Source organism: Oncorhynchus masou, unplaced genomic scaffold, assembly GCF_036934945.1.
Source record: "Oncorhynchus masou masou isolate Uvic2021 unplaced genomic scaffold, UVic_Omas_1.1 unplaced_scaffold_1737, whole genome shotgun sequence".
Classification (NCBI taxonomy): Eukaryota; Metazoa; Chordata; class Actinopteri; order Salmoniformes; family Salmonidae; genus Oncorhynchus; species Oncorhynchus masou.
In genome coordinates, this window is record NW_027007518.1 from 1 (window position 1) to 19082 (window position 19082).

The 19082-nt window shown below is 46.0% G+C and overlaps 1 pseudogene; it reads right to left on the reverse strand.

Annotated features, from left to right (window-relative positions):
* Positions 1–8060: 8060 nt before the first annotated feature.
* LOC135532131 (dual specificity mitogen-activated protein kinase kinase 6-like) lies at positions 8061–14484 on the reverse strand (annotated as a pseudogene).
* Positions 14485–19082: the final 4598 nt, after the last annotated feature.

Below are 19082 nucleotides of genomic sequence, written 5' to 3' on the forward strand. Positions count from 1 at the left end.
CCAGTCATCAGCCTGTACAGTTCCATCCATCCACCCAGTCATCAGCCTGTACAGTTCCATCCATCCACCCAGTCATCAGCCTGTACAGTTCCATCCATCCACCCAGTCATCAGCCTGTACAGTTCCATCCACCCAGTCATCAGCCTGTACAGTTCCATCCATCCACCCAGTCATCAGCCTGTACAGTTCCATCCATCCACCCAGTCATCAGCCTGTACAGTTCCATCCACCCAGTCATCAGCCTGTACAGTTCCATCCACCCAGTCCTCAGCCTGTACAGTTCCATCCATCCACCCAGTACAGTTCCATCCACCCAGTCATCAGCCTGTACAGTTCCATCCACCCACCCAGTCATCAGCCTGTACAGTTCCATCCACCCACCCAGTCATCAGCCTGTACAGTTCCATCCACCCAGTCATCAGCCTGTACAGTTCCATCCATCCACCCAGTCATCAACCTGTACAGTTCCATCCACCCACCCAGTCATCAGCCTGTACAGTTCCATCCACCCAGTCCTCAGCCTGTACAGTTCCATCCACCCAGTCATCAGCCTGTACAGTTCCATCCACCCAGTCATCAGCCTGTACAGTTCCATCCATCCACCCAGTCATCAGCCTGTACAGTTCCATCCACCCACCCAGTCATCAGCCTGTACAGTTCCATCCACCCAGTCATCAGCCTGTACAGTTCCATCCACCCAGTCATCAGCCTGTACAGTTCCATCCACCCAGTCATCAGCCTGTACAGTTCCATCCACCCACCCAGTCATCAGCCTGTACAGTTCCATCCATCCACCCAGTCATCAGCCTGTACAGTTCCATCCATCCACCCAGTCATCAGCCTGTACAGTTCCATCCACCCAGTCATCAGCCTGTACAGTTCCATCCACCCAGTCATCAGCCTGTACAGTTCCATCCATCCACCCAGTCATCAGCCTGTACAGTTCCATCCATCCACCCAGTCATCAGCCTGTACAGTTCCATCCATCCACCCAGTCATCAGCCTGTACAGTTCCATCCACCCAGTCATCAGCCTGTACAGTTCCATCCATCCAGTCATCAGCCTGTACAGTTCCATCCACCCAGTCATCAGCCTGTACAGTTCCATCCACCCACCCAGTCATCAGCCTGTACAGTTCCATCCATCCAGTCATCAGCCTGTACAGTTCCATCCACCCAGTCATCAGCCTGTACAGTTCCATCCACCCAGTCATCAGCCTGTACAGTTCCATCCACCCAGTCATCAGCCTGTACAGTTCCATCCACCCAGTCATCAGCCTGTACAGTTCCATCCACCCAGTCATCAGCCTGTACAGTTCCATCCACCCACCCAGTCGTCAGCCTGTACAGTTCCATCCACCCACCCAGTCATCAGCCTGTACAGTTCCACCCACCCACCCAGTCATCAGCCTGTACAGTTCCATCCACCCAGTCGTCAGCCTGTACAGTTCCATCCACCCACCCAGTCGTCAGCCTGTACAGTTCCATCCACCCACCCAGTCATCAGCCTGTACAGTTCCATCCACCCACCCAGTCATCAGCCTGTACAGTTCCATCCATCCACCCAGTCATCAGCCTGTACAGTTCCATCCACCCAGTCATCAGCCTGTACAGTTCCATCCACCCAGTCATCAGCCTGTACAGTTCCATCCACCCACCCAGTCATCAGCCTGTACAGTTCCATCCACCCAGTCATCAGCCTGTACAGTTCCATCCATCCACCCAGTCATCAGCCTGTACAGTTCCATCCACCCAGTCATCAGCCTGTACAGTTCCATCCACCCACCCAGTCATCAGCCTGTACAGTTCCATCCACCCACCCAGTCATCAGCCTGTACAGTTCCATCCACCCAGTCATCAGCCTGTACAGTTCCATCCATCCACCCAGTCATCAGCCTGTACAGTTCCATCCATCCACCCAGTCATCAGCCTGTACAGTTCCATCCATCCACCCAGTCATCAGCCTGTACAGTTCCATCCACCCACCCAGTCATCAGCCTGTACAGTTCCATCCACCCAGTCATCAGCCTGTACAGTTCCATCCACCCACCCAGTCATCAGCCTGTACAGTTCCATCCACCCAGTCATCAGCCTGTACAGTTCCATCCACCCAGTCATCAGCCTGTACAGTTCCATCCATCCACCCAGTCATCAGCCTGTACAGTTCCATCCATCCACCCAGTCATCAGCCTGTACAGTTCCATCCATCCCTGTCTCCAGCTTGTACAGTTCCATCCACTGTATTACTCCATCTTCAACACATAAGAATCAGTGTGTTGTGAGAAACCTCTACACTATGTGAATAGTCACTACTTCTAGATCCTTAAGCCTAAACTGCAAAGTGACCCATAAACAACTAGCAAGTCAGTCAGATAGCCCTTCAGACACATTGTGAATGGGCCCTAGGTGTAATGTTGTTCACTGCTCTAGTCTTCCTGGAACTAAACAGTGGAGTGGAACTATTCAGACGTGATAGTCCACTTCTAAGATGGCCCAAGCAAGAAGACAAAACAAAGAATCAAATCCAGCAGCTCTTTATTTGCTTTCCTTCTTTACTCACATATTATAAATATATCATCTGTGATAGAAGCCCACTACAATGCTTATCAGTGAGAAGATGAGTTGACTTGCTGAAGTTACAGACCAAAATAATCTGAAATGGCACCCGGTTCCCTAGAAAGAAGAGACAGGAAATAGGGCATCCTTTTGGGCGCACCCTAAAAACACTAAGGGCAAGTGCCACCACCACCAGTGGCGGTCACATGGCAGGATCCTCATAGTCCTGATGGAAGACCTGAGGGCCACGGCAGAGTCCAGAGGGTTGAGTTCCAGATCAACCCAGAGCCTCCCTACTCCCCAGGGCACTTCTAGAAAGAATGGAGTGGAAACTGGAACCAATATGCTGATTACTTCACCTTGTTATAGTGCTCATACCTCCAAATCGGTCTCAGACCTAGATGATTGTCTAGGGATTGGGGGGGGGTCGATTTGGGATTCAAGCCTAGATGGCAGGTACCCATTCACAGCCTAGCATGATCTCACACATAAGTAGTCTTCCACCATAATGGGTTGCGTTCATTGGGGCAGGCAACGGGAAGTGTTTAACATTTTGCAACGTGGAACCAAACATTAGCGTTTCTTATTCGGACCAAGTCCAGGTAGTTCCTCACTGTTTGTTTTCTTCCGTTTGGTGCCTAATGAACACAACCCAGCGCTGAAGAGAGGTACAACATGGTGGGGAAATAAACATGGCCGCCTCCGCTGACTTCAAGCAGGGCGTTGAAACCTGAGAGGTGGCTGCAGCAGATCGATCAAACAGATGATTACAGGAGGAGTCAGCAGGCTGCGTTTGCCTCTCTCACACACCGACTGCGTTAAAACCAGCAACAACACATCAATCAGCCGCGTAACCACGACGACACGTCCTCTCTGCCGCCACGTTGCCAACGTTACATTTAAAAAGACAAAACAGTATTTACATCTTCAACACACATAACGGATGTTCCCTGACATACTGTCCGTGTAAGGCATGAGGCTTCGTAGACCTCTCTGTGCTTCAGGGACCAAACACCATACTGACACGCTCCTGTCCGCCACTCGGGGAACGGAAATTGAGAAAAATGTAAAAGTTAAAATGGATCAAACAGCAGCCCCCAACCACATCCAGGAAACCAAGTGATAATAGTCACAATTAATAATGAAAATACAGCTTTTAAAACGGCTCGGAGGGACTGGAAGATAAATACAGCATAGTCTGGATAGTTACATTATCATTCCCCCAATTACAAGTCCATGTACTATATGAGAATACACTGTTCACATACTCTTTACAGCACTCTTGGTGACAGAGCAGATGGTTAGGAAGGGGCGGGGCAGAGGGGCGTATACAGATGGTTAGGAAGGGGCGGGGCAGAGGGGCATATACAGATGGGTGAGGGGGTTGTATATAGGGTCAGATGATAACGGATGCCTTGCATTCCCATGCCACCAAAGAGACCTAGGTAGGACTTGCAATTCCTTTTGTACAGGGCCCCCAGTCACACCTTCGAACTTCCCTCTACAAAGAAACTTACTGAGTCTGACCCCTCCAGAGCCTCCCAAAACCCTGCCCGACGACAGCAGCTGCCGTCCCATTACTGACCAATCACCAAAAGGCCTGACGAGAAATGTAGGTCACCTCTTCCCCTCATGATACCATTCAGAAAGAGTAAAGACACACCCTTAAATTCATATTTGATGAAAATATACAGTATTACAAACTGTATCAGGAAAAACAAAAACGCATAAATGAAAAATATATATCTTTTCAATTCATCATACAGAGACGTACACATTTCACAGAATTCTTTTTCTCTTTCTGTGTAATTCAGAGTGATGGACATACAGTATGTGTGAAGAGAGATTTTCTTCCTGCTGACAGACACTGTCCAATCAGAAAACTGGTACAGTGAGGAGTTTGAATCAGTTCAGTTTGTAGGAGTAGAGGGGGAAAGGTTTGTTGACCATCTCCAGTTTGGGTGGACACCATCAACATCTTGAGTTCATACTACAAGCGCTTTCCCACGTGGCCTCTGTGAGCTGTCGTCAGTCTTTGGGGAAAGAAAGTTGGAGTTGTGTGGCAGATCAATTCCAGTGAGCTTTCTGAAAGGCCTTGGATTGGTGGGTGGGGAGAAGTCCTGCTACTCACTACCCTGGTGGGTGGAGGAGCCTGTCAGTCTGTAGGGATGATCTTGATAGAAGCGGCTACGTCTGACATCTCTTTAGGTCATTGGGGTAAAAAGGGGGTATTTGCTGTAAAAAAATATATATCAAAGAAGAAACACCATGAGTCAACAATTCCTAAAATAAAACAGGAAGTCCAACAAGAAATACATTTACACACTGAGACTTAAACATATGCAGTGCACAAGAATTTAAATACAAGACATCAGCATCATGGTTTGACTAAACACTGGGTAAGCCTGTCCTCTTGTGGACACATAACAAAAGGAAACAGAGACAGGAAGTGAGCTTTTACAAAGATCCTGTGAATGAAGAGAAAAACAACTCCGACAATCCAACAACATTACACGTATTCACGGTCACTGATTTAATGCTGATGAGGATCTAAAACCAACCATTAGTTCAGTGTAGGCGGGGTCTCTCGTTAAGGTTTCTTTCTTAAGCTGCAGAGAGAACAAAACAAACAACTGAGAAGCATCCCTCAATACTGGACACATATACCTTTAGTAAGAGCCCCCAACACATCGAAGCCTGTTTTGAGGACAACGTTCTGATAACCTGGGATTTTGGGAAAGTTTTCCCAGATATGCCAGTTAGGAGATTCAGAATCAGAAAGGAATAAGCAGGAAATCCAGAATCCTCCAACCTGGGAAAGTTGCGTAATTGTGCAACTCTAAGTACACCAAAACACATTTACACCAGATAAGCTACAGCATGACATTTATAGAGTGGGCCAGGCGGGACGGGTCAGGACAACTGGGTCGTCCACTAAAATGTAAGTGGATTCATTTTCAGGTTGTCTTTTTCCCCAGGTTGGGTGCACCTGGGCAGATAAACAGATGTGATGTGTCTGGAGAAGGTTTAAATGCTTTTATTTAACCAGGAAGTCCCACAATCAGTCTCACCAACCACATATGTTGTAGCAGTCAGAGATGCACAGGCTGAAGGGACCCACAGGAGGGACGGACCGTGCCCAGGCCTGGACCCACAGGGAGGGGGACAGCGGGACCGTGCCCAGGCCTGGACCCACAGGGAGGGACAGCAGGACCGTGCCCAGGCCTGGACCCACAGGAGGACAACAGGACCGTGCCAGGCCTGGACCCACAGGAGGGACAGCAGGGCAGTGCCCAGGCCTGGACCCACAGGGAGGGACAACGGGACCGTGCAGGCCTGGACCCACAGGAGGGGACAGCAGGACCGTGCCCAGGCTTGGACCCACAGGAGGGGACAGCAGGACCGTGCCCAGGCCTGGACCCACAGGGAGGGGACCTTGGGACCGTGCCCAGGCCTGGACCCACAGGAGAAAGGACAGCAGGGCAGTGCCCAGGCCTGGACCCACGGGGAGGGACAGCAGGGAGGGGACAGCAGGGCAGTGCCCAGGCCTGGACCCACAGGGAGGGGACAGCAGGACCGTGCCCAGGCCTGGACCCACAGGGAGGACAGCAGGACCGTGCCCAGGCCTGGACCCACAGGAGGGACAGCAGGACCGTGCCCAGGCCTGGACCCACAGGGAAGACATGGGACCGTGAGCCTGGACCCCAGGGAGGGGACAGCAGGACCGTGCCCAGGCCTGGACCCCACAGGGAGGGGACAGCAGGACCGTGCCCAGGCCTGGACCCACAGGAGGACAGCAGGACAGTGCCCAGGCCCCGGACCCACGGGGAGGGGGACAGCAGGACCGTGCCCAGGCCTGGGCCCACGGGGAGGACAGCAGGGCAGTGCCCAGGCCTGGACCCACGGGGGAGGGGACAGCAGGGCAGTGCCCAGGCTGGACACGGGGAGGGACAGCAGGGACCGTGCCCAGGCCTGGACCCACAGGGGAGGGACAACGGGACAGCAGGACCGTGCCCGCCTGGACCCACAGGGAGGGGACAGCAGGACATTGCCAGGCCTGGACCCACAGGAGGACAGCAGGACAGTGCCCAGGCCTGGACCCACAGGGAGGGGGGACAGCAGGGCAGTACTGAGCTTGGACCCACGGGGAGGGGGACAGTAGGGGCAGTGCCCAGGCTTGGACCCACGGGAGGGACAGCAGGACAGTGCCCAGGCCTGGACCCACGACCTGAGGGGACAGCAGGGACAGTGCCCAGGCCTGGACCCACAGGGAGGAGACAGCAGGGCAGTGCCCAGGCCTGGACCCACGGGGAGGGGACAGCAGGACCGTGCCAAACCTGGACCCACGGGGAGGGACAGCAGGACCGTGCCCAGGCCTGGACCCACGGGGAGGGGGACAGCAGGACCGTGCCAGGCCTGGGCCCACGGGGAGGACAGCAGGACAGTGCCCAGGCTTGGACCCACGGGGAGGGGACAGCAGGACAGTGCCCAGGCCTGGACCCACAGGGAGGGGACAGCAGGGCAGTGCCACCTGGAGGCAGTTGAACCAAACACCACATCAGCAAGGCCAGACAGGTAGCATCCCAAATAACACCCTATTCCCTATACAGTGCACTACTTTTGACCAGGACTCTAAACCCTACTCCTATAGGTCCTGGTCAAAGGTAGTGCACTAAATAGTAGGGATGGGTGGTTTACCTTTTTAAATTTCTGTTCGAGTTACTCGCAGGATTTTTTTCAGAGAACTCAGAATGGAGAATATATCTATTTTTTGTTACTTTTAGAACACACGGACAGATGTGTGCATATATCTATTCAGTCAATAAAACAATTTCCATTTAAGATTCATTTCTTGAAACCATAATATCAACTGGTTATATTATATGGTGAAACAGAATCCTCAGCAGGGGCGCTTGCATGTAGAACTCTGTGGCTTTGCAATGGCATAGCCTGGTTTTGTTCATTTCTGAGCACTCACCACAGTCAAGACACCTATTGTAGAGCAAAAAACATGATCTAATATAACAAGAAAACACAACAGATGATTTTTCCAAATGAAAAAGGGGTTGCCAGTGTGAAAGTGATGTGCATCAGGAACTATTATTCTCAAACAGGGATCGTTTGAAACGGGGCTCAGTTTGAAACATTGACATTTCTTCAGGGTTACAAACCAAAATCTGTCTTTTCAATATGAGCCTACAGATGTTCCATTTAGTTTATTCTGCCTGTTTCTTTGGACTTTTCTAACTGGATTAACAACATTGAACACTGCTCACTGATGAATTACAGCCACAACATCGGTTTGGTTTAGTATGTTTAGGCTTAATAATTCTTATGAAAATACAGTCTTTTTCAAACTAATGTTTCTGTATATTTTCAGCAATAGTTTAACAGTATTTGGGGAGAAAAAGGTGACCCCTGGTTCAATAAATGAGTTCTGATTCCCTTCCTTACGAAACAGAAGATGGAGTCATTTGGAATGCAGACAGGGAGAGAGAGATGGGCTCACCACTGGGAGCTGGGGTCCACAAACTCAGGGGAGAAGCGGTCCGAGGGCAGCTGTGGAGGGACTCATCCACTACCTGCTTCAGTTGCTGGAAGGGTGTACCCACGAGTCATAGGGGAACTTCAGAATGGCCAGCTCAATCTGGGGCAGAGGACCAGACAGAGGTTTGTTATCCCACAGAGGAGGCAGTCAGGAGCTCATCTTTCAGCTATGGGGACTGGTATTTACCGTCACAAAGACGGTAAAACATCACTCAGACCAGGGTTGTATTCATTAGGACACACCGTTACAAACTAATGGTGCAACAGAAAACAATCACATAAATGCAGGTAGCCCCTCTCCGTTTCAGTCCCATTTTCTTGTTTGGTGCCTAATGAACATGACCCTGCTGTTGAAAGAATTGTCGATCATATCTGTGACTCACCATTGTGATTCCTAGACTCCAGATGTCTGACTTAACGCTGTAGCCTTTCTGGTTGAGGTCGGGGTTTTATCCGTTCTGGCTGAAACCGAGGGAATGAAAACACTATCAACACCATTACACAATGACACCAACGCCATCACATAGGATAAGAATACCACTGTAACACATAACAACGACATCAACACAGCAAGCACCAGTCCTATTCCATTCAGGCAGTGCTCCCAACCACAACTAGACCAGGGTGGTGTTAAGTAGTTGTTGTGTTGGACGTTTTCCATGCGATGCCTACTGAACGTGGCCCAGGCGGTGTCAGAGCCACCTCTCCTCTTCTCCCCAGTCCTCCTCACTATCGCTGTTCCTCTCACTCTCCTTGTCTTTCTGTTTAGTTTCTTTCTGGCATCAGTGGTTTCTTTCATCAGGATTATTCAGAAATTAAAAACAAAATACATCTCTGCACAGAGGTGATCGTCACGTTTAGTATCTCAGGAACCACATCAATATGATGTAGCAATCTCCTGAAGGCACAGCTTGACCACGAAAATAACCTGGAATCAACCAATGCCTGAAGAAGCCTGGCTGCAACCAGGGTCGTGTTCAGTCGGCACAAAATGGAAACGTAGGAGGTACCACGTTAACTTGTCCGATATGGAAGTTTCATGCTATTTCTTACGTGTCAAATGTCTCTAAAACAGGGTTTCCTTTAGGAAAATGTGGAGCGGTACATTTGACTGGCAGCATTTTAATTTTAACAGACATTTGAGAAATGTGCTCATTCACGAAATGTAGACATTGGGTGTGTCATCTGATTAGGGAGTCCATCCACTGAAATCACTTTTAGATGGTTATTCATATGAACAGACATGTGAGAAATGTAGACATTGGGTGTGTCATCTGATTAGGGAGTCCATTCACTGAAATCACTTTTAGATGGTTATTCATTTTAACAGACATGTGAGAAATGTAGACATGGGGTGTGTCATCTGATTAGGGAGTCCATCCATTCATTTTAACAGAACATGTGAGAAATGTAGACATTGGTGTGTCATCTGATTAGGAGTCCATCCATTCATTTTAACAGAACATGTGAGAAATGTAGACATGGGGTGTGTCATCTGATTAGGGAGTCCATCCATTCATTTTAACAGACATGTGAGAAATGTAGACATGGGGTGTGTCATCTGATTAGGTCCATCCACTGAAATCACTTTTTAGATGGTTATTCATTTTAACAGACATGATTAGACATTGGGTGTGTCATCTGATTAGGGAGTCCATCCATTCATTTTAACAGAACATGTGAGAAATGTAGACATGGGGTGTGTCATCTGATTAGGGAGTCCATCCACTGAAATCACTTTTAGATGGTTATTCATTTTAACAGACATGTGAGAAATGTAGACATTGGGTGTGTCATCTGATTAGGGAGTCCATCCATTCATTTTAACAGACATGTGAGAAATGTAGACATGGGGTGTGTCATCTGATTAGGGAGTCCATCCATTCATTTTAACAGAACATGTGAGAAATGTAGACATGGGGTGTGTCATCTGATTAGGGAGTCCATCCATTCATTTTAACAGACATGTGAGAAATGTAGACATGGGGTGTGTCATCTGATTAGGGAGTCCATCCATTCATTTTAACAGACATGTGAGAAATGTAGACATGGGGTGTGTCATCTGATTAGAGTCCATCCATTCATTTTAACAGAACATGTGAGAAATGTAGACATGGGGTGTGTCATCTGATTAGGAGTCCATCCATTCATTTTAACAGACATGTGAGAAATGTAGACATGGGGTGTGTCATCTGATTAGGGAGTCCATCCATTCATTTTAACAGAACATGCCACCCCAGGATGCAACGGTGTGCGTCCTGATAACCAAATTCTGATAAGCACTTTGAAGATGTCAGAATGACTGTCACGTGTCCTTCTACTCAGCCAACAAGACCAGAAACAAACAGCAACATCACTAGCCTATGTCAATCTAGTACCCCCACAGCAGAAAAGTTGACCTATTCTATTGGTAGGCTTCTGGGACAGTTGTGGGACGAAGGATCCCAAATTCATACAACCAGTAGGCCCAGGCAACATTAAAAGAAAATAACGAGGCTGATGCAACAGAGCAGAACGTTAACTTAAAATGTCAGTAAACCATTATTTCTTCACTTTATTAGCACAACAATGAGCACAAGGCAGTAGGTTATACGCAGATGTTTATTCCATAATGCAATTAGCATGAAAACACTGTTGTCAAAAATCACACACAATTTAGAAAGAGGGGAGAACTAAAGATGCAACAACTAGCACGGGTTGCTAACATGACCAGGATTGTGCCTTTGGCTACTGGACAATGAAAGAAAGTTGAATATGCTACTGGTTTCAATGGCATATGGAAGTCTAAATAATAATTGCCACCACGTTTCTATGGTGGGATTTTACTTTGAAGGAAGGTAAGACATGTCTCATCACATGAAGTAAAACATTCAGGTTTCAAACAATTACATGCAAGTATGTTGTTTTCAAATTGTTACTGCCTCCAGCTCATTACAAAGTGGTGTGTGACGCACCGAAGCCTACACAGACCTTTGCATATATAAATGGGAAACACAATTTACCACTTGTGGACTCCAATCAAGTTGTAGAAACCTCAAGGATGATCAATGGAAACAGGATGCACCTGAGCTCAATTTCGAGTCTCATAGCAAAGGGTCTGGACGCTTATGCAAGTAAGGTATTTCGATTTGTAATACATTTGCAAATATTTCTAAAAACTTAGTTTTCGATTTGTCATTATAAAAATAAATGAATTGAATCCATTTTGAAATCAGGTCTGAATACTTTCCGAATGCACTGTAAGCATGACCGGCCAAATGCTTTCCGTCGACTGGTATTTCCATCAATCAATGGGCTAAATCACATTATTCTGCAATAGGATTTTCTCTTTTGTCCTCGGCAGATACATTTTTTTTGGCTTTTCATTTAAAAACAACAACAAAAGCCGTCTATTACCGGCTAACAGAAACCCTGGTGCCTACTGAACATGGAGAAGGTGTCAGAGCGCACCCATTCCTACTCACCGCCATGTAGGGCTTGCAGCCGGCGTCCATGGTCTTGGCCACAGAGTCCACCAGGTGGCCGCTGATGCCAAAGTCACACATCTTCACCTGGCCCTGTGTGTTGATCAGCACGTTGGACGGTTTCACATCTGCACATAGTTATAAAAAACAAATATGTGTTTAATAATCAGGAATAGTTTAGTCCCTCCAAACGTGGCAGAGAGCAAAAATAAATAAATAATACAAATCAAATAAAGAGCCATTTCAGATCAACATGAGTAAAGGAGGTGATCGAGTGATGAGTCACCATGCCCAAGACATGAAGACTTGTGTTAGCTTGGGGAGCTGTGTTTGCCTTGGCTTTAGCTCGGCAGGCTAACAAAACCGTATCCTTCATTTACCTCGGTGTATCACCGACAGTTTGTTATGCAGATGCTCCAAGGCCTTGACGATCTGGAGAGAGAGAAGCAGTTACACACACTGCATTGTAATGACATCACTCCAGATAACCTGAGGGAACTGTGTGCCTGTCCTTACACAGCATCACAACAAGCTGCTGTGGACACGTCTTAAAGATGACAATACACATCATATCAACAGGAACGTGTACTTCAGCATTATGAATGTTGTTCTGTTCTGTCTCTCTCTGGCATCAGTGGTTTCTTTCATCAGGATTATTCAGAAATTAAAACAAAATACATCATCTGCACAGAGGTCAGTGTGACGTTATACTGTAACCCTGCAGGGTTGTGCTCATTAGGCACCAAACAGAATAAAGAACTAAACCAGGGAGGGACTACCTGGACCAATAAGAAACTCCTGTGTTTTCCACTGCGTGCCCTGATGAACACAGCCCAGGTGTCCTACTCACCGCTACAGTGATCTTCCCCAGGATGTCTTCAGGGATGGTCATGCCTTTATCCATCACCTGCTTGTACAACTTATCCAGAGACGTGTCCATCAGCTCCATGCAGATCCACACGTCGCCCTGGCAACGCAGAGACAACACCTATTACTGTACAACTAAAATACTCAGCCTGTTTGTTTTCTCTCTCTGGCATCAGTGGTTTCTTTCATCGGGATTATTCACAAATTAAAACTAAATACATCATCTGCACAGAGGTCAGTGTGATACACAAAAACACACAAAAAAAAAAAAAGTCCTTCCATGACTAATACAGAGGAGACTACTTTTAATCGTAGTTTGAAAACCCAACTGAATTGAAAATGTATTTGAGGGAAGAAAGAAGTGGCCAAGTGAAAGCCAGCCGAGCCACAGGCTTCCACCATAATGTCGTTTTCACATGTTTGTTTTTCCATTTATGTATTGAGGTTGGACTTTACTTTAGCACGTATACTGTATCACTCATCTTTAGCAGCACGTAGTGCTGGCGCAGCACGTGTTACACCTGTGTGTCCCCCCCCATCTCGTTAGTCAGCACGTGTTACACCTGTGCTGGTCCCCCATCTCGTTAGTCAGCACGTGTTACACCTGTGCTGGTTCCCATCTCGACACCCCTATGAGTGTCCCTCAGAACCCCTCCTAAAACCCCACCCGTTTCCTTTTGGTTGTTCTCAGTGACTCTTAGTTCCCCTTTCGGTTTGAGTGACAATTTGTTGATTTTCTTATTCTTTACTACCAATTAAAATTAAGTCCAGATAACTCTGGCTGTTTACACAAGTAACTTAATTCAGAAGTTTGGCCAATAATTGGTATTTTGAACAATCAGAACTTTTGCCAATAAATGGGCAAAATACAATAATTGGGCTGCCTGTGTAAACCCAGGCTGTGCTACAGATGTGGTGCTGAGAGACAGTGTCCAGGCAAACCCAGGCTGTGCTACAGATGTGGTGCTGAGAGACAGTGTCCAGGCAAACCCAGGCTGTGCTACAGATGTGGTGCTGAGAGACAGTGTCCAGGCAAACCCAGGCTGTGCTACAGATGTGGTGCTGAGAGCTGACCTCTCTGAAGAGAGCGCCGTAGAAGGTGACCGTGAAGAAGCAGTCCACGGTCCTCATGGAGATGTCCAGATCCATCAGCAGTCTCTTCTGCTCCAGGGTGTTCACTGTGGCCCCGGATCCTCTGGGGAGGGGCAGTCACAGAAATACAATCACTAGAAGGAACAAAGCCCTTTGGCTCAGACCACAGCAATTGGAATGGAAGACACACAGGAACACTAATTATCTCTTCCATAATGTATCTATTTTCTTTTCTGTGTGTAAATGACATATAGTTCAGGGGTATTCTTGTTAAAGATGATGACTTCCCGGTGAAAGTAAACTTTACATTTGGTATGACATGTGCATACGACACCATAACCTCATCTATTACTGTTAAACTACCTGTTCTCTCTCTCTGGCATCAGTGGTTTCTTTCATCAGGATTATTCAGAAATTAAAACAAAATACATCATCTGCACAGAGGTCATTCATTGTCCCGTTTGGATTGACAATAAAAACATATTTAACCTTTATTTACCTAGGCAAGTCAGTTAAGAATAAATTCTTATTTACAATGATGGCCTACCCCAGCCAAACCCTAACCTGGACAAAGCTGGGCCAATTGTGCGCCACCTATGGGAGTCTCAATCACGGCGGTTGTGATAAAGCCTGGAATCGAACCAGGGTCTGTAGTGACGCCTCTAGCACTGAAATGCAGTGCCTTAGACCGCTGTGCCACTCGGGAGCCCAAAATGACCATAGGAGTTGTCAAAACAGCACAGGTCTGTGTTGGTCAGGAGTGTTGATGTTGAGATAGAGCTGTGTGACTCGTCTTTAAAAGTGACACGCACACTTATCTAATCAACATCTCAGATATGTAAATAGAAAATGTTTATTAGATATGTTTTCAAAAGTCAAAACAGACATCTCTGATAAAGTGCCGTCGGAAAGATCTCAGATCCGTAGACTTTTTCCACATTTTGTTACGTTACAGCCATATTCTAAAATGGATTCAATAATTCAGAAATAAATAAATTAAATACCTTATTCACATCAAGGGGTCTGAATACTTTCCGAATGCACTGTACAGAAATCTAAAATGTCTGTTTCAGTAGAAGGCAACATTTTGAAATATTCAGATACACATATCTATGTAGAACAAACACGCCTCTGGCACGTAGAATAAGGAATCGTGTTGTCTCTATTCATGGCATTTCTATCTGCAACGTTCCATAACATTGGCTCATTAAACATGCACCCTGGAGCACTCCACCCACCTTGACGGCCATGATAAAGCCCTGGGCACATGTCTCATCTTGTCCACCACGCCATACGCTCCTCTACCCAGCTCCCCAATCTGCTCCAAGTCATCTGCCTTCACAACAAAGTTCTGTCGAGAGGGAGAAAACCGTGGAGAGTGGAGAGAGACAGGTGGAGAGAGACAGAGGTCTATCAGCCAATCACATCAAGTTCAACCAACACATGCAGAAGAGAAAACCCCAGAGTCGTGTTCATTAGGACCCGTCGCAAAACAAAATACGTATTTCTTATTGGACCCAGGTGGTATAGTTTTGGATTTCTGTCAGGTAATGACATCACCATTTTGACACCAAAGCCATATACTTATCGTTGACTACAGTACAACTCTCTTCAACACCCTCCCTGTCTTTCTGTTTAGTTTCTCTCTGGCATCAGTGGTTTCTTTCATCAGGATTATTCAGAAATTAAAACAAATACATCATCTGCACAGAGGTGATCATCACGTTTGTCTGAGATGCACAGCGTGAGAAAAGTCTATCAGTCACATCAAAGTCAACCAGTAAAGGCATTAGAGAAAACGCTACGGTCGTGTTCATTAGGACATGCAACAGAAGACATTTTCAAAAAGCTTAGCAACGAAAAACAAAAGTAAGTGCTTCTTATAGGACCAGTCCAGGGTTGTAAACATTAGTCCAAAGTTACAAAACATGAGTTTCTATTGGACAAATTCAGGTCCGTCCCCAATCCGGTTAAGAAACTTTTCCCAACAGAATCGGCGTAATGAATACACCCAAGCAGCCCTCCCTGTTTCAGTCTGTTTTCGTCGTTTGGTGTCTAATGAACATGACCCAAGTAAAACCAAAGGTGATAGAAAGTGAAGTACTACAGCCTGAGCACAACGTTCTTCCCTACCTTTTCTCCAATGGTAACACAGGCTTTGGAATCCAGATCTCGAGGGGGCTGAGGAGAAGAAGGATAGGGAGTGGGATTAATACCATGCATTCGTTTAAAATGTGACATCGATATCCAAACTTAACACAAAACAACTAATGCTCTTTCTTATTGAACATCACACTGCATGACTGTACTTTGACAAGATGCTATGTGAAACCTGGGTGGTTTAATTTAGGGTGTGAAAGAGGAGGTTCAGGTAATGACATCTACATAGCAAATCATAACCTCATCCTCTATTACTGTACAGCTACCTCTTCAGTACACTCTCCCTGTTTCTTTTGTTAGCTTCTCTCTGGCATCCAGTGGTTTCCTTGTCACCATTATTGAGAAATTAAAACAAACACAACATCTACACTGAGGTCCTCGTCACGTTTGTGACAAACACACAGCAGTGGCTAATTTCCAGGGCATCTTTTTTTTTTTTGGAGTCGTGCTGCACAGATAATGAGCTCTGACAATATCTGGAGAAGTGTTTAGCCCACCATCTCAGAAACCACGTTAATATGATGTAGCAATCTTCTGAGATGCACAAGCGTGACCACGAAAAGACACCCAACCAATGACAGAAGAAGCCTTACGCGCGGCTGCTGCAGGTGGGGCTGATCAAAGACCTCTTTGGAGAGCTTGAGGCCTGGGTTCTTCTTCTTTCCTATGAGAGGAGAGGAAAGGGAGAGGAAAGATCAGCCTCGTTCTTTAAGAAAACCTATCCATACCATGACCTGTCAATTTTTACTTTCAATAAAGCAGAACAGAGAAACCCCCAGTTGAACCGTGTGTTGTGAGAATGCTTGGTTCTGTTTTTGGTGTGGACTTCCGACTTGTACTGTAACGTGTTAGTGACTCTACAGCTCCATTTGTTGTTATCTACCCAGAGATTGCTCAACAATAGAAAACAGGTGAACGGCTCGCTCATAAATCGGAACGAAGACACAGAGAGCGAGAAAGCAGAAACAGATTACCTCACTCATTAACCCTCGGTTTTGTCTAACCCTATTGTCATACAAGCAGCAATTTAACCGCCTTGGTTTGTCCCAACCAAAGTCTCCACCATAATCAGAAGAATACTCACTGAACAGTGACTCATGTTAGCTCCTGCAGTAGGGCTGCTTCTGCCTACACAATGGAGACCAGAGACCTCTCCCTGTGGGAAATGCACACTACAGTGCATTCATAAACACTGTTCACAAGCAACAAGTGGGGACTTCTCATCCAGGCTAGGGCAATGGGGCCATGCTGGTGTAAAACAACAACCCCAACTGAAGGAGCGTGGGATTGAGGTGAGGACTGTGCCTCCATAGTCTAAACATGGACCCTTTTCTCCTCTCCTGATCTGCACAACATTGGATGAGTGGGAGTGATGCAGCATAAAGATATTTAGGATCTGCTCTCATCTGGGGCCTGAGGCAGGTTGATTTCTGCCAGCTATTGGCAGGTACATTTTCAGAGGTCCTGTTGAATGCAGAATTCTGTGTTTTCACACAGACAAAAAAAAAGAAAAACACAAAGAAAAATCTTGCTATGTTTTGTAAAATGCTGGTTAAAAATCTTTTTTGTTGTTGCCTAGACTAATTTTGTGCTTCAGTTGCACTTCACTCAGATGAGAATACATGGAAACAGGCATTCTATCAGCAGACAGCACTCTGAACTGACTTTTTTCTCTGAGTAAAATGCCGCGATTAGCTTCAGAAAAACATCCGGAAATGGAGCTAGCAACATTCTTTCTATGATAAACACTAGAAATTTGATGGCCATGTATTGTTTTTGCTAAATAATAAATAACACAAAATATATATATATAGCTAGCTTTTTCATTGTAAGCTCATTTACTTGTGTGGCTGAATGCCAAATAGAGTTGCACTTCTATGTCATCTGATGAAATAAGCTATTTTCTGCCGAATGTGTTGCACTAATGTATTTTCTGTGAAGGTAAACTATATTTTTATGCCCCTGGTCACTACTGAAGCAAAATAATATATATATACAGGGGGGCCGCCCCAAAACATCACTGCTCTAGAGGAGATCTGCATGGAGGAATGGGCCAAAATACCTGCAACAGTGTGTGAAAACCTTGTGAAGACTTACAGAAAACGTTTGACCTCTGTCATTGCCAACAAAGGGTATATAACAAAGTATTGAGGTAAACTCTTGTTATTGACCAAATACTTATTTTCCACCATAATTTGTAAATAAATTCATTAAAAATCCTACAATGTGATTTTCTGGATTTTTTCTCTCTCATTTTGTCTGTCATAGTTGAAGTTTACCTATGATGAAATTTAGAGGCCTCTCATCTTTTTAAGTGGGAGAACTTGCACAATTGGTGGCTGACTAAATACATTTTTGCCCCACTGTGAGTGTGTGTGTGTGTGTGTGTGTATATATATATATATATACTTTCAAAATAAAATGCAGGTGTAATGGTTTAAAAAAAGACAGATTTGATGGACTGCGTTTTGAAGATCCGGCTGTATGAACTCTAAAGCAACCCCATGCATGTCTTCTACACCAGCCACCTTGGCTGGTAATAATTACAGGCTCTGCTCCATGTTGGTAGATTTGTGTTGGAAAGAACAAGAGGAAATGACAACACTTGAGACTATTGAGATGCATCCTGGTACGTGTCCTGAACAACAACTGTCATTGACCTGGACATGATGATGTTCCCTCTAACCCAGACAGGCCATTAGGCAAGGAAGCACCACATAACCAAAAGTATGTGGACACCAGCTCACTCCAAAATCATGGGCATTAATATGGAGTTGGTCCACCCTTTGCTGCTATAACAGTCTCCACAATTCTGGGAAGGCTTTGTTACCAAAACCCCTTATACCACCCACCACTGCGACCTGTATGCTCTAGTCGGCTGGCCCTCGCTACATATTCGTCGCCTGGCCCACTGGCTCCAGGTCATCTATAAGTCTATGCTAGGTGAAGCTCCGCCTTCTCAGCTCAATGGTCACGATAACAACATCCACCTGTAGCATGCGCTCCAGCAAGTATATCTCACTGGTCATCCCCAAAGCCAACACCTACTTTGGCTGCCTTTCCTTGCAGTTCTCTGCTGCCAATGATTGGAAGTAATTGCATTTTTTTTATTTTATATAAAATAAATGATTTTTTTTTAAATGATAAATATAATAATAATAATAATAAATAAAAATTGCTGAAGCAGGGAGACATATTTCCCTCACTAACGTTAAACATTAGCTATCTGAGTAGCTAACTGATCGCTGCAGCTGTACATAGCCCATCTGTAAATAGCCCACTTAATCTACCTACCTCATCCCCATATTATTTTACTTTTCTGCTCTTTTGCACATCAGTATTTCTACTTGCACATCACCATCTGCTCATCTATCACTCCGATGTTTAATTTGCTAAA